The sequence below is a fragment of the Nycticebus coucang genome, chromosome 16 (assembly GCF_027406575.1).
Source record: "Nycticebus coucang isolate mNycCou1 chromosome 16, mNycCou1.pri, whole genome shotgun sequence".
Lineage (NCBI taxonomy): Eukaryota > Metazoa > Chordata > Mammalia > Primates > Lorisidae > Nycticebus > Nycticebus coucang.
The window spans coordinates 1508709-1525695 of NC_069795.1; the positions used below are offsets into that span (position 1 = coordinate 1508709).

General features: G+C 48.2%; 1 protein-coding gene across 9 annotated transcripts in view; it reads right to left on the reverse strand.

Moving 5' to 3' along the window:
* Nucleotides 1-16987, reverse strand: part of ADARB1 (adenosine deaminase RNA specific B1) — a 237759-nt gene that overhangs the window by 83089 nt on the left and 137683 nt on the right. For all 9 annotated transcript variants that reach the window (XM_053565096.1, XM_053565091.1, XM_053565099.1 and 6 more), the window contains one exon: nucleotides 11229-11344. The gene's annotated coding sequence lies outside the window, so the exon portion shown is untranslated. The remainder of the gene's footprint in view (nucleotides 1-11228; nucleotides 11345-16987) is intronic.

Below are 16987 nucleotides of genomic sequence, written 5' to 3' on the forward strand. Positions count from 1 at the left end.
GCTAAGATGGCCCACAGGTGACTGAAGTGACCAACAGTGGCTCAGGTGGCCCACGGGTGACTAAGGTTATCCACAGTGGCTAACGTGGTCCATAGTCGCTAAGGTTACCCACAGTGGCTAACGTGGTCCATAGTCGCTAAGGTGGCCCACGGTGGTTCAGGTGGCCCACGGGTGACTGAGGTGACCCACAGTGGTTCAGGTGGCCCACGGGTGACTACGGTGACCTAAGGTGGTTCAGGTGGCCCATGGGTGGCTCAGGTGGCCCACAGGTGACTAAGGTGACCCAGGGTGGTTCAGGTGGCCCACAGGTGACTAAGGTGGCCCACAGTGGCTCAGGTGGCCCACAGTGGCTCAGGTGGCACTATATTGGCAGCAGAGGTCAAACCTATGAGGCCTAGAGCTAACAGGGAGAGCACTAAAGCCCAGCTACAGACAGAGGGAACGTTAAAAAAAAAAATTCTTAAAGTAAATTTGAAAGTAAACTTATATATACGTTGATAGCTACTATTTCAACAGATACGCATCCTTCAGAAATAATGTTTGCTGTAACTGATTATTAAAAACAAAATAAAAATCCTTTGACATATAAACTGGTAATCAGTTACCACCAATTTAGATCTTGACAGTAGAGGCTAAATTTTTTTGCACTGGATCTTAATTATTACCTGTTTAGAATATTAAAGCAGAACCACAAAATCATGTCACACAAACTTACAAAGCAAAAGTTTACAAGCAAAGTTAACAATTTCTTTCAATTGGAAAAGATACACAAACTGTACCTTCTAATTCATAACACAGTGAGCCCCCGCCACAGACTCAATTTATTACAGTTTTGTTTATAAAGTATTTGATAAAGTTTAATGCAGAAATCAGATCACTCCCTGGATTAAACCAGCTGTATGTATTCCACACCACTGCCTCAGGGCCTCTTTAAATAAAACCAACGAAAAGAAACCTTTTGAAAGGAAACTGGTACCTGGCTCACACTGGGAATGAAGGCAAACAGCTACAGAGGGGATGCCAGGGCCTCCTCCCTGTCTCAGAGGCAGCCTCACAGCTCCACCTACTGTTCTGAGGACGTCCACTTGAGGGACCACAGACCAGCGCAGCCCTATAGGCAATGGGGTGGCCAGGGCTAGCCTGTCCCTCGCAGCTCAGTGTTCTGGAGCACATGGGCAATGTATATGACATCAACCCCAGACAAGTCACTGAATGACCCTGATGGACCAGGACACCACCTGGGACAAGGGGACTACTACAAAGGGATAAGCAAGCAGGTGTGGTGACAACTCTGGAGGCTGAGACAGGAGGATCACTTGAGCTCAGGAGTTTGGGACCAGCCTGGTTAACATAGCAAGACCCTGCCACTAAAGAAAGATAAAATAATTAGCCAGACATGGTGGTCCGTGCCTCTGATCCCAGCTGCAGGGAGCTATGACCGTGCCACTGTACTGCAGCCTGGACAACACAGAAAGGCCCATCTCTTAACAAAAGGAAGGGAGACAGAAGAAAACTTCAGAGGCAAAGAAAATATTCACAATCTTGGCCGTAGTGGGGGTATATCAACTGTCTATCTTCGTCTGCACATATCAAACTATACACATGAAAAGTGACTTTCACTGCAATTAAGAAATTGTATAAGAAAGTTACAGTCTCATTGTGGAATAGCAAAAAAGGAATTTCAAGAATGAATTAAACGAGTTCTAAAAAACTGAATAAAGTGGAGAAGACGGGAGATAGAATAAGGAAACAAGAAAACAAAGGCAGAACTGCACATGCCTGTGGCCACCAGGCCAGCAGGGCTCTGAGGCACAGGCTCACAGGTCCCTCGCTGCATCCCAACAAGGCACAGTCACCACTTCCCTGAGAGGCTGGGCAACCTGCCCCAGGGCACAGGGCTGTCCAGGGAGGGCGGGGTCCAAACTCAACTCTAGTCCCCACTCTGCTAGGACTCTTCCTGCCACGTGAGAATGCAGGAGAAAGAGGAAACTGAACCCCAAAAGCACAATTCGATTATAAAGAAAATTAAAATGTGGCATGACTTTCAGCAATTATCATAATCACATAAATGACACTTATGGATTTGGAACTTGGATTGAACCATGGTTACAGAACAGAAAACAAGAACTTCTACTTTCATAATGAGGGGGAGGGTTGGGTAGCACCTCTGCCCTCTCTCTCTCCGAGGGGAGCCCAGAGCCTGGCCAGCACCCATGGGACACGGAGCAGGTGGGCTGCTCACAGCTGCTAAGGTCACCAGTCTCAGCAGGCTGACCCAGCACTGGTGCCCAGGCCCTGCCCTGGGCCAGGCAGAGTAAAAGATGCATCTCCTCTGTCGCCCTGATCACTTCAGCAGCCATGAAATACAGTTCTAGCCAATAAGACATAAGAGCAATATTCTGGAGGCTTCTGGAGTATCTCTGATGACAGGGACAAATAGAAGCTGCACTGTCTGCCCCTCTTCAGTGGTGCCTGCACACGTGACACCAGGAGTGGCAGCAGCCTCACTGCCACCATGAGGGAACGGTGACAAGCTGTGGAGATCCTGACATGGCTGAGCTCCGACAGTGCCAGCACAGCCTATCTTTGGGGCACTTACTATGTAACAAGTAAGTGAATAAACCCACCGTTGTTTAAGATATTGCACATCATGTTTTCCATCACTCTCAGCCAAAGCATTCCTAAAGGTCACATGGAAAGAAGGGAAGGTAGGGAATGTAAGTGAACTAAATCCTCCACGTGAACAGATAATGTGCAAGTTTACCAATCAAAAATAGCACTGGCAGTGTTTAAAATCGGTAAGTCAACAAGGTTCCTTCTATGCCCCACACCCACCCTCCCTTCTCATGGCTGTGGCCGAGCACTCGGCTCCCATGGAGAATGAAGTCTGCAGCCTCCCCTGTCCAAAAGGAAGAGACGTGGCAGCTCTGGGCACCCCCCTCAGAAGCCCACAAGCACACGCCCACCTGTGGGTTCACGTGCGGAGAGCCCAGGGCAGAGCAAGCCCTCAGCAAGTCACTGCAGCCGGCCGCCCTGACAGCCCAGGTGGACCCTGATGTGGGAAGTCGCCCTTCCTCCTGCTTAAGCCCCTACTATGTAGTGTCTAGATGACTTGCAGCTGATCATGATACTAATCAATGCAGAAGTACAAACATCTAAAACTCGTCAAAAGTGACACCCCTAAGGAGGACAAGGGCCTCCTAAATCACATGGCTCATCTTTGACAGCATCACTAGCTAGAACAGCGGTTATCAACCTGTGGGTCACGACCCCTTTGGGGGGGTCTCCTGCACATCAGATATTTACATTACAATTCATAAATAATTTTATGGTTGGGGGTCACCACAACATGAGGAACTGAATTAAAGGATCGCAGCATTAAGAAGGTTGAGAACCACTGCTCTAGAGACATTGTACGTTTACTCTTTTAAATGTGACCAGTGAACCTGGCCCTCTCACAATGGCATGAACACACAGAGCCAGAGAAAAACGACCCAGTACAGCTCAGCCCATGCCCAGATGGTCACGCACATGACATCAGAGCAAAGAAAGGCAGCCAGTGGCCAGCAGCAGCCATCAGAAGCCTGGGCTTGGCCACAGCACAGTTAAGGTGAGGTCATCAGGCAGCACTGGAATTAAGAAGATGCGTCACCAGACCAGTGGGACTTCAGCACCCAGGGTCCCACGGAGAAGGAGTGTGTCCACAAGAGGGCCCTCCTGCACCTCTCCAAGCCCCAGCATGGAGAAAAGCCCTCAGGAAACACTGAAAAGCAGTAAATTCAGGTTTTCCTGAACCTACAAATGAATCTTTTTACACGCCTGTCATAAAGGTCTCCTGATTCTTTATGTTAAATTTAGTGATGGTCAGAACATGAAACAGGTAAAAAAAAATTAGCAATCAACTCCTAAGAACTTTTGGTATTTATGACTTTACACCTGACAATCAATATTTTGTTGAATTTTCTTCTATTCAAGTCATAGTTTGTGGCTGTCTACTATGTTGGAAACTTAAAGCCACAAAACACACAAATTGAGAATTTAACCACTTTTAAAAAATTTTTCAAACTTGATGCTTTATTTTGATTATTTCCAATTGTTTAAATGGAAAAAAAATCCCAAATCTCCCATGTTCTACATTTACCAGCTTCCCCCAGATACTGTGGACACCGGCTAGAGGAGGCTTTTCTCCTGCAAGACTCTTACTTGTGGTCCTGGCGCAGCCAGGCCCTTGGATATCTGCTCTGGTGTGGCGACCCTCTCTGGGTATGGGCCCCCCAAGTATGGTGACCCCTCTCTGGGTGTGTGGCTCCTCCAGTGTGGTGATCCCCTTTGATGTGGAGACTCTATCTGGGTGTGAGAACCCCTAGGTGTGGGGACCTCCAGGTGTGAGGACCTCCTCTGGATGTGAGGACCCCCACACATGGGGACTCCCTCTGGGTGTGACGACCTTTAGGTGTGGTGACCATCTTTTGGTGTGGGGACCCCCAGGAGTGAAAACCTCCTCTGGGTGTGAGGACCCCTAGGTGTGGGGACCCCCAGGTGTGAAGACCTCCTCTGGGTGTGAGGACCCCCACACATGGGGACTCCCTCTGGGTGTGACGACCTTTAGGTGTGGTGACCATCTTTGGGTATAAGGACCCCCAGGTGTGAGGATCCCTAGGTGTGGGGACCCCCAGGAGTGAAAACCTCCTCTGGGTGTGAGGACCCCTAGGTGTGGGGACCCCCAGGTGTGAAGACCTCCTCTGGGTGTGAGGACCCCCATGCATGGGGATTCCCTCTGGGTGTGATGACCCCTAGGTGTGGTGACCCCCTCTGGGTATAAGGACCCCCAGGTGTGGGGATCCCCCCAGGTGTGAGGACCTTCTCTGGGTATGAGGACCCCTGGGTGTGGGGACCCTCAGGTGTGAGGACCCCCGCTCATTTGACCTTCTCCCCCTCATGGCAAATGTGGCCTGGCAGTGGCAGCTCTCCTGCCCTCTCCTCCACCAGCTGTCACCACAGGGCTGTCTGTCTCAGCTGTGTCCCCAGGCTTCACCAGTACCAACCCATGGGGCTGCACACCACTTTCAGATACAGAAATGGAGGGGCCCAAGATGTTAGACCCGTCCCTCCTGAGCACTGCCAAGGCCTGTGATGGGTAGTGGCCTGCGTGACAAATACACAACCAGGTCCCCGGGGCCCACAAAAGCTGCACTTGTCTACGCCACTGTATGCTGTCTCCCCAAATCTAGTATGTCCATAGCCTCTCCCCATTGCCTCGGAAGGGTTGTAGACCTGAGGAGAACAGAGTCAAGGCCACACCACCCATGTCTGCAGAGCACGCTGAAGACCGATGTGCTTGTGCCCCTTGGTCCCTCAAACACAAGATGTGCAGGAAGCCAGAGCCAGGACAGTCGGGACAGGGAGACTTGGAAAGGTCCTGCTCGCTGCCGTCAAGCAGGAGAGAAAGTGCATAGGCTCTGGCTTCCTGCCAGCTTGGGGGTGGGACCAGCCACTCTGTACTCAGGCAAAGGGTGAGCAGAGGGACAAGGGCCTCCATGGCATGTTGGGGACTGTCCCCAGGCCCCAGCCTGGTGCTGCCTCATCTCACTGCTGCTGGGGCTTCTCAAAGTAAAAGTCCTTGGACATGAGACAGCACTCAGCCTCCTCCCACCCGTCACTAAGGAGCCATGGGGCCACCTCTGACTGTGCTGTGTGTCCCTCCTGACCTCCAGCACATTCAAGCTTTTCTGCAGTTTGTCTAATGAACTCTGGGACAGGGACGGCAGGCTCACTCTTGTGCTCTGGCTCCCTCCTTAGGACTTTCCACTATTGCTCTAAAGTTAGCTGCTGCTGCTTCGAGGCTTTCTCCTTCACTAGCAGCTACTTTGGGTTACTTAGTTTGAGATTACCTGTCACTTTCTCTACCTATTTATGGCTGTCTGTCCCTGAGGGCCCACATCACACCACAGGGACCTCAGAAGCAGTAGAGAGCAGGCAGTGGCTTTATTCCAGTGGCCATCAACGCACCACCCCATGAGCCCTCTGCCCAGGCACAGAAAGGAGGGGTTGCTCTGCCCTGGGAGCTGGAACGCAGCAGTGGCCAATCCACTTTTGGATCTGGAAATTCTTGAGACCTTCCAATTCCAGAGTGGGCAGAAGGGGTCTGTGTTCTTCTGCATCTTGGGCTCTGTGGGCGACAGACAGTCTCCTCTGCACGTTCTTTTGTTTCTGTTTGTTTTACAACTGCTTAAAAATATCAGAGCCATTCCGAGCTCGCAGGTCCAGAACATGCCCACCCTGCCTTATGGAAGGCTCTGCCCAAACTGTAGGCTGACCTGGCTCAGGGGCCGGCGTGGCCAGTGCTTAGCACCCTCCACATATGTGGCTCTCACTGTGGCCTTCACAGCAAGACCTGCTCATCTTTGCACCCTCCTCACTCTCAGGCTCCAGCCCCCAGCAGGTCCTTGAGGTTCGTTGAGCATGTGAGCATGTGCTTATCAGCCATTTAGAGTCCGCTTCTGTGTAAGACCTGTGTGTCTGCCCCACACCCCACTGTCCCCTTTAGCCCCTAGGAGACCTCAAGCATCACGGGCTCTGGAGACCAGGCCAGGCCTCTGTCTGGCAGATGGCCCTCCAGGCACACACCTTTACTAAGTGCACTGTCAGGCACAGGTGTGACAAATCCTTCTCCGGGGCTGTGCGATGCTGGCATCCTGCCCCCAGTGCACGCGCCTTGTAAAATCCCTTCCTGTGCAGGTGGTCGGGGCGGGGGAGGGGGACCTGTGAACACTTGGGCTGTTCAGCCACATAAGGAAAAGGGGAAGGGATTGTATAGTGGGTACAGTTAAGGTCCTGAATCAGTTGACTTTGAGTTCATGGAGAGGGAGACTGTCCTAGTGGGTCTGACCAGGTGAGCCTTTGCAGGACAGGAAAGGTTGGGAGAGGTGGACAGGGGAGAATACCCTGGCCTGCAGGCCTTGAGAGGCAAACTGCCATGTTGTAGAGAGGGCCGCGTGTCAGGAGCAGGGAGCATGTGCAGAGGGCACGTGTCAGTGCCTCAGCTACTGACATTTCAAAGAACAGAATCAGGGCCTGGCGATCTGGACCTGAGCTGACACCTGAGACAACGGACCAATCCCACCAGGGAGATGAGTAGGGATCCCCAGGACTGTGGGGCCAGAAGCACCTGACTTGGAAACTAATGATCCACAATCTAGGAGACAGGAAGTAAGCAGGACTTGAGGGATGGGCTGGACCGTGGCCCTGTCTGGAACGTCACCATTTTCTAGTGTGCACAAGGACACCCTTCCACTTCCCCTTTACCCATCTCTAGCCCTCAATCTGGAAGTCTCTGCCTACGAAGTGGCAGTGAGTCACTGCTTCCATGGCATCATCATCTCCTAACCTTTCAAAATTCTGGACAAACACACATGCTAAGACTATACTTTACTGACATACAGTTTACTGCACAGGTTTGGGGAGAATCTGTCGTTTTACTTGGACATAACTGGCCAAAAAGACCGTGCAACCAAACCCACATCTGGAGTATTGCTCTTGAAAACGAAGCCCCTTCCCACTGCAGCCACTCAGTGAGCACCGGGGACCTGGGCCTGTTCTGCAGATTTTTTTTTTTTTTAGCATTTTTTAATTTTTTCAAATAAATACAAGGGTACAATTTATTGTTATCACTTCCAAGGTAAAGTTCCATTGTAGAAAAGCCCTTAGCACCCTCTGTTCTGGAGTGTGTCTGTTCTGGAGATTCTGATGGCCTCAACATTAAGAGGTTCATCCACATGTGTGGAGACTGTGGGCAGAACCTAGTGGAGAGGCATTTCTTGGGTCTGGCTTCCCAGTTACAGTCTGGGAGAACTGTCAGACCAACAGAAGCTATTAAGTAGAATTTTAAAAGAACTTTACAACTCTAGGGAATGACAGAGCCTACTAGAAAAGCCATCCTAATTCCTCACAAGGCTTCAGGCATACACAAACTCTGGCCTTGGCGGTTACTCCCACCTGCTGAGCCCAGAAGGATGCCAGATGTGCACTAACATCTCTCAAGCTGAAGCAAGTGAATCAGGCGCAACACCACCAGAGGAGCCTTCTCGTGACTCACACCAGAATATATTGAAAGGAACTTCTCCTTTTTAGCCAAAGTTTTATTTTATTTCAGTAATCTTCTGGAATACTTATATCCGAAAGCATCACCTTTGCTCAATAGATTATTTTAGCCAATAAATTACTTTAAAGAGGAAAATACATCAAGCTTTTGCCATGATTCTGAGGATTTAGAATTCAGTGCCACTGTAACAATCCACTTTACTTAACGGCCTCTGTTGGTCTGACATTTCTCCCAGACTGCACACCTCCATGACCCTCACTCTGCAAAGGAGCCCTGCCCAAGGCCACCAGGTTATTCATCAGTACCCCACCCAACAGGAGGACAGCGGGCAGCCAGGAACCCCCAGGGAAAGCACCTCACATTGACGTATAAGCCTTGAATGATAGTCTCCTGAAAAGCACCGGCCCCTCAAGATGCAGCTGCTTCTTAGCACTGGGCTCCATGCTACTGCTCCCCCTGCTCCAGCCTGTCCAGGGGCCAGGCCAGGCCAGCTGTTCACAGAACAGGGCAGCGGTAGTGCCCAGAGGGGGCAATGGGTGTGACCTCAGTGTTTACACAGTGACATAAAAAGTATTATGAACTTCTAATTTCTCTTTATATTATTAATATATTTTGGCATGATACTGCTTTATGTGAGGTCAATTACATTTAAAAAATCATCCTAGAAAAAGTGCTATATACCTCATTGCTGAGTATCATTATGGTCACCAGATGGCCAAGGACAGGCCACCTGGAAGGTCGCCGTGGTGATATTCATGAAGGAGATGTGCAGCACTTTTTCCAGGATGAGTTCACAAACTGTCCAACCTTGCACACGGCTATAATTACGTATAAGGTAGTGTCTTCTATGATGTTCATTTTAAAATGAAAAGGGGAGCTAAAAGAGAATGTCTGGTGTATGGTGGCATGAGAAAGATGAGAACAGCTTCTTGATTTCAACAGGGGCCAGGTCCCTTTGAGGCCTTTTCAACATCTGAGCAGTTGAGCAATATCTACAGATTTCTACAGAGTCCACCCAGGAGGCTCCAGACTCAGAAGATAATCTCATGCGTCAAGACACAAGGAACAACTTCAGTCACTTCAAGGAGTAAGAACAGCAGAAACAGCCAGCCTGCCTAAAACTAAAAATAAAGCCCCACACCTACAGTGCTAACTGCAGTCTCACTGCACAGTCAGCGCTAACACAGGACCCGAAAAAGATGCCAGGGGAGAAGTCAGATGTGCGGCGGCGAGGCGAGCGCGCTGCCACTGAGAGAGACTTTTTTTAGCCAAAATCTTTCATGTTTACTTATTTTTTATTTCAAAACACCCTGGAAAAGGAAAATAATAATAAACCAAACTATTTGCTGCCAAAATTAGCTCTCTTTTTATGAAAGAAAATAAATACAAAATTTCTATTCTACAGCTAACATTTATGAACACAGAATCAGTAGGAGGAGACATGACTCATAATGTAATATTTTATCATCTCCAGACCTTTAGTTCTGCTTTCTCAGCACATGCGTTAGAAACCTCCTTCTGGTCTGATTATTTTTCCTATGCCTTTAAGAACAATTTATTTGTGCAGAGGATTATAAATAATTTATTCCTCCGATGCATGCTTACAGTATATAAAAATACTTGCTATTTCACACGGACAGCATAATTAATACAATGCTTTACTTGCATGTTAAAAATAGGTGCTCATAAATTACACCTAACTTAGCAATAGGAAGCCATGTTGTCTCTGTCAGCCTCCCTCCAGCTCTGATTTCCACTGCTTTACAATAACCTTTGGATGTGGATAAACTGATTTCCTATCACCAACTGAGCTGAAAAAAGGGCTGTGACGGAAAATAAAATCCCATCTCACTGGCACGAGCAATGGCAGAGGCAACCTTGATTTTGCCCTTCCTATGCTCTGACAGCCCATGTGCCAAAAAAAAAAAAAAAAAGCATCAGCTGAAGACAAAACCAAGCCAAATTCTCACTGGGGAGTCAGGAACCTTCAACTGCTGACATTTACGGATCCAGAAATGACAAGCAGAGCCTTTCCTGGCACAAACCCTAAACCGAGTGGTCAGATGTGGGTGCATCTCTACCCCCAAAGATGGCAACCTCCAAAGACCTCCTGCTGCTCCTGGCTGTCTACACTCGCACCCCAGGAGACCTCCCCGGGCCCCAAGGCACCAAGTGCTGCCCAAGGACTCCCAAGTTGGCAGCACAGCCATCCTGTCCTTCAACGTCTACCAAGCCACTCACACGTCAGCTGCCAAGGGAGCTCTGGTCTCTGCTGCACCTGGTGGCGCCCAAGACCAGGCGGCACTCTAAGCCCACTGGACCAGCTAGTGGGCGACCAGCGAGGAACCCACCTGAACGCTGCGAGCACATAGCTGCCCTCTGACAGCACTCTTCTCACTCATCTAAATCCAAGAGAAAGCATTCTTGGAAATTTAAGACTTGACTTTCTAGTTACCCTTTCTGGGGGTATCCAACCTTTGTTCTTCTCTGCTCCACATTGGAGAAAAAAGAATTGTCTTGGGCCACACATTAAATATACAAACACTAAGAAAAGCTGAGGGGTGAAAAAAAAAGGTCTGTGCTACTTTCCATGATACCTGACACCACAGACAAGCAGAAGAGTCCTCACGTGATCTGCATGCAGCCCACAGGCTGCAAGGTGGACACCCCTGCTAGGCCATCAATAAATTAACCTGTCATTACACTGACTTTACTGGATTTTAATATTCATCTCAACTTCTTCAAAAGGAGATACTGAATCATGTAACAGTCACCAAAAGTAAGTACTAAAGAAATTTTATTTTAGCCCTTCAAAGAGAATAACTGACGGTAAGAGCTCTCCCCAAGTCTAGCCTGATGCCTAACACGATACCCTGACCCCATAAACAGTGACTGGCCCCAAAGAGGGTGGCTGCACATCTCTCCAGAAATGGCCACAGAGACTCACAGGTGACCTGAGGCCACAGCAAGATCATAACTGAACTAACTAATGGTTCAGAATAATCTGAGCTGGAAATTATTCAATAAAATGCTTTTTTAAAAAGTAAGCTAAAAGGCCTAATTAAACAGTTTACAACAAGCAAAAGTCATTTTTTAATCAGTCAGATTTCATTAGATTTTTACTTACCTTGAAGTCTGTTTCGTTGTTATTTTTCCTCTGATCCTTCAGTGTGAGCAGAACTAAGACAGTGACCATACCTCTGGCCGGGCAGATTGTCCTCCGGGCCCAGTGGCAAGACTTCTCTGTGAATAAGAAGATTCAATTACTTATATTCGTTTAATTTAATATGAAAAGCTTTTTTATTTTTTTTTATTATTTCAGAAGTAAACTCTCCACAATATACTTTTAATTAGAAGTATTATTCTTCCTAAATACAAGTTTAAATTATTTTTAATGTATTCTTATGAATTTTTAAGGGGATACACAATACTCAATCCCACCTTCGTTTCACCTGCCCACAGCAGGGAAATGCACACGTTAAGTCCACAGTCAGGTTGTGGCTAGTTCGACACCAGGACAAATGACCACCAAGCCACATCCTACAGAAAGAATTCTCAGGAAGAATTCTGGATCTGTTTATCTTCTTTAAAATGAAGGGTACACACATGATGCCATGCATGTGTGTGCGTGTAAATATGAGGGCAGAGAGGGAGACGCACGCCCTCCCACCTTGCTCGGCCCAGGCTCAGAGGTGACCAGCCATCAAGCTTCCAGAGGCAGAGGCTACGAAACAGCATCTACTTCCTTCCCACTTGGAGTGAAAACGTGCTCAATTAGCAAGCTGCTAAACAGAATATTTCAACATGATAATGTGCTTACAAACCTCAACATGTCATGTTAAGATTTTCTTCTTCAAAAGCAAACTGATATCCAACAGAAGGGGTAGGTTAAACATGCAGTGTTAGAACAATCACCAGTAACCCTAGTTTGAGCACATCTGTGCTGGAGTGCTAAGAGCCTCCGTTATTTCCCACCCACCCTCTTTGTGCAGCAGCTCCGTGTCCCTGGGACTGGAGCTGCAACTCAGCCCTTCCAGGCCTGCTCCAGGAAGGACATGAGGAGCACCCACCACAGTCAGTGCCGTGTGGGTTACCTGGAGGAGCAGGTATACAGCACACAGCCCTGGGACTGAAATCGCAGGCAGGGTGCAATAAAGGTGGTCAAAGATGCGGGAGACTTTTCACTACGAAGGGACAGTCAGCAGCTCACAAAACACACAAGTAATGGCACGAAGAGTTGAGCAGCCCAGTAACAAGCTGCACAGCACCACACGGAGGCCCTGCTTGCAACAGAACATCCTGCATCCTCTTTGCAAGGACACTTCAGCCATTTACATAAAACAGACCATGTTCCATGTTCTCTGACTATAGCACAACAAGGCTAGAAACTAACAGCTCAGGTGTAGCTAGAACACCCCCCCCCCCCCGGTATGTTTGAGAGTTAAGCAGCATACTTCTAAATAATGTAAAGACAAAAGAAATAATCACAGTAGAAAATGGAAAATATTTAGAACTTAAAACCAGAAAAGATCACATGTCAAATGACGTGGCATGCAGCCAAAGCCGTGCACCACAGGGAAAGGTACAGCTCTGAGCCTCAGAGTTGAAAGGGCAGGGAGGACTGGCAGTCACAAGGCTGAGACTCTGCTGTCCTCGAGCTGAGGGGCCCTTCTCATGGCCCGTGAGTCCTAGGAGGCCAGGTGACTGCGCTGGTCCATCCGGTGGAGTGAATGTGGCACTTCCAGGGATGTTGGCTTCAACTTGTTACCTCTTGGAACACCTTCCCTCGGGAACCCGCTCAGATACTGTGAAGAGGACAGTGCTAGCCACCCGGGGCAGTTGCAGAGAGAAAGACGCCAGCCAGCCAGCCTGTCACTGAGAAGCCTTCCTGGACAGGATGCTGAGAAGAGCAAGGAACCCAGCCCACAGCAGCAGTGGAGCTGCAGACACGCAGGCAAGCTGGCTGAGGTCCCGGAAACCACAGCACACCAAATCCCTGACTGTGGTGACTGTTTCATGTCACTAAGTTTTGGGATAGGTCATTAGATGAAAGAGAAAACCAAAACAGAATTATCACTTCACATTCTCATAGCACTAACATATAATAAGAGGATATTAAGAACTTGATTCCAAAAATTTTGTAAATTTAGGTATAATGAACAAATTCCAAGAGAAATACAACTTATCCAAAACTGACTCAGGAAGAAACACAAAATGTGAAAAAAGTACAAACATTAAAGAATCAGAGTCAGGAAACAAACATCACCCTGCAAAGAACACTCAGGCCTAGAGGCTTCTCCAGAAAGCTCCACCTGTAAACTGAAATAAAATCCTAATCCCTTCCACCACCTGAACCCCCTCCCTTTTGGAACTGAGACATAACTGACCAGCACTAATGTTCAAACAGAGATCAGAGAATGGAGTCTTTGTGGCAATAAGACACCAAATTATAAACAGGACCTGAGGCGAGGCCTCGCATCCTACACTTAAAGGTTAAACCCTGTTCCGACTGCCACCAGCTGTCCTTGTCTCTCCAGCAGCTACACAGGCACTGCCTGAGATAAGCAACGTTCAAACAGGGCAGCTCATCCCCACGCTGATGCCCTCCCTCCGTCCCAGCAGCTGTAACCACAGCTCTACGGGACAGGACACTGATGGCAGTAACTTTCTCCAGTGACAGACCCCAACCGCAGGCTGGTTCAGCTGGTTTCACAGAGGCTGCTTCACCTCTCCGTGTAGAAGACTGAACTGTAACACATTTAAATGGCCACCTCCCCGCAGAGCGGACACAGGCGTATGTTTCAGTGTCTGAGCAGTGCACAGCCTCAGGGCCACCCTCCTGAACAGTCAGCGCTCCTCCTGTGCCCTGCTGGACACGTGCTCCACCAGCCTGCTGGGCTTAGGCGTCTGTCCCACCCTCCCTCCCTGGAAGTGCCCTCTCTGGGCTTCCCAGCCTGTCAGAATCGCCACCTTGCACGCTGCCATCCTTTACAAGAAATAAAGCTCTCATTTCCTCTTCTGCATTTATGGATCTTGTGATTGTTAACAAACCTAATATAACAAGATCATTTCTGTCAAGAACATGATGAAGGAAAAGCAGAGGCCTGTCTTTCAAACACAAGATATAAACATCCTACACAGGTTGGGTGCGGTGGCTCGCACCTATAATCCAGTAATTTGGTAGCCTGAGGCAGGAGGATTGCTTGAGGCTGAGCAATGCATCAAGACCCTGTCTCTATAAAAAACAGAAAAATCATCCGGGCATGGTGGTACATGCCTGTAGTCCCAGCTACTCGGGAGGCTGAGACAGAAGGATCACTTGAGCCCGGGAGCTAGAGCTTACAGTGAGCTGTGATGGCACCGCTGCACTCTAGCCTGGGCAACAAGTCTCCAATCAATTGATAAATCAATAAATATCCAACACAAAATCTGAGCAAACACAATCAAATAATGCTTCTTAAAAGGTGATCAAGCATCACTGAGTTGAGGAGCATGCAAAGGTTATTTAGTATATGAAAATCAATTAATGTAACCACATTGACAAATCAAGAGAAACAGGAAAGAATATCCTGACAATTCCATCTGCATGAAGTTCTGACAGCAGAAAGGAAGCTAATGAACCCCAGGAGCAGAACAGTTACAAGATTATGAGTAAAGTCAGGAAAGGCAGCCAGAAGTTTTATATTCCTTGCAAAAGAGAGAGAGACCCAGGAGAGAGGAGACTGGAACCCAAGGAAAGGGTGGTCTGAGGCTGAGCAGCAGGTCCGTGGGCGGGCCTAGAGCTGCAATCCTGTCCCTCTTCTCACCAGCTGGAGTTGTCCTATGAAATCAGTAGGGAGTGAGGCAGCCCAAAAAGGTGGAAAGGGAAAAGCAGAAGTTAGGGAGACAAACAGCTCTGTGGCTTCTCTGGCCTCCAACTCCTAGTGTCCCCCGGAGCTGAAAGTCCAGCTGCAAACCGGCACTACCATCTTTCCAGAGTTTGTGCCTGCTCCTAGTTTCAGGAAATCCCCCCCTAAAAGTAGCTGACTCCAAGTTAGGGGGCTATAATGGTGTGTAACCAACTACCTCCTAACCAAAGGTAATTCAGATGCTGTGGTGACTGGAGAACTGGGCCCAGTCTGGATGGGCACACCCAGGACCAGCGGAGGTGCATGAGTCCCCCTGAAGTACGCTGATCACTTGCACTGACCATGCCATGTCGGTGACCACTGCAGTGATTAACTGAAGCAACTGTTTCCTTTTAAAGTGATATTTATCTCTATAATTTAATTAGACTGTGGAAATTGGGGCTTTGTTCTGTCAAAAACAAAATATTCTCACTTTCTACCTTGCAGAGGCATAAAGCCAATACTAGTACATGAATGTGCAGTTAAGTGTGTTCAGACTCATTGCTTCTAGACAGTGACCATGCCAGAAAGCACGCAGCATAGTATGCTCAGGGCAATGACCAAGAGCAAAGAGGAAACAAACGGGAGCTGCCGTGGCAAAGCAGCAGTCTTCCCGACTCTAGACAGCAGCTTCCTCTGAGGTGCTCACTGGTCCTAAAACGGGCAGCCACCAAAGGAGGCCCAAGTGGACAGGCACTGAGGAGGGAATGCAGCTAGGAAAAGCCTCCAACACGTTGGATGTGTCCAGATGTGAATTTAAAACAATGGCTTAGGGAGATAAACAGGTGGGAAAACAGGAAAACTAAGAATGAGCCATCAGACTTGGTAGAAAAAAAACAGACCTTCCAGAAGTAAAAATACAATGAGCGATGTTAAAAGTCCCACAGCCGTGTTTTCACAGCACACTAGACAGCTGAGGAGCAGCAATGGAGGGGCATCCGGCACGCAGCACAGACACCAGGAGACAGAAAACCCGACGAGACGGGAGGCCTCCAAGAAACCGAGTGGCCCCAAATCACACCCAGCAAAACACATGCAAACAAAAATGAACCCAGGCCAACAGCCAGCTGCCCCAGGGCCACAAGGAAGAGAAGATGGCAGAGAGGGGCGAGAGCCTCATATGCATAGAAAATCCAGAACCTTGTACCCAAGAATAATCTCTTCACAGTAGAGACAAATAAAGATGTTTGCAGACAAAACACACCTGAGAGAGTTTGCCACTAAAGGAAGTCCCAAAGGGCATGTTTCAGAAGAAGGAAAGTAATCCTGGAGAGAAAGAACTTGTAGCCAAAAAAAAAGGATAAAAGGAAGTGGTATGTGGAAGCGCTGGCTGGATAAAGAAGAGACCAAAACTCACACACATGACTCTGGAGAACGAAAAAGAGGCAACATCCTCAACTTTTTAATGAAACCTTGGTAGTAAAATCTGTCAAGGATATTTCAGAAATTATAAACTAGTGGTCAACTCCCATGAACACAGATATAAACATCATAACCCAAAATTAGCAAGTTTAAATCCAGTGATATAGAAAGCAGAGTCCCTCACAACCACATTGGATATATACATACCAACCAAGTACAGTGTTTGGAAATAAATCAATGTGCCACATTAACAGTGACCACTGTGCACAACAGTTCTTCAACTTAGATTCCGCAATAACTCAAACTGGCATTTTTGTAAATTTCCATTAGCACAATAAACCTGACACTTTTCTCAAAATACACACTCTGTCTGTGGAGGACAGCTAAAAAAGGAGGGGGGAAAGAAACAAGGAAGCTGATAAAATGAAACCAAATGTTTTTGCCGATAATGAAAATAAATCCAAGCACACTCAGCCTCTGCATGCGCTTTCCCTTTCTGACGAGAGCAATGAGGCTCAGACCCATCATGGAGGAGATGGCCAGCGATGGCGTCCTTGGAAGATTCTGGACACTGGACTGTGTAGCCTGTTGCTCTGTGTTCCACTCCACAAGGCCTCCGGGGGCGCTGGGGGAGGGG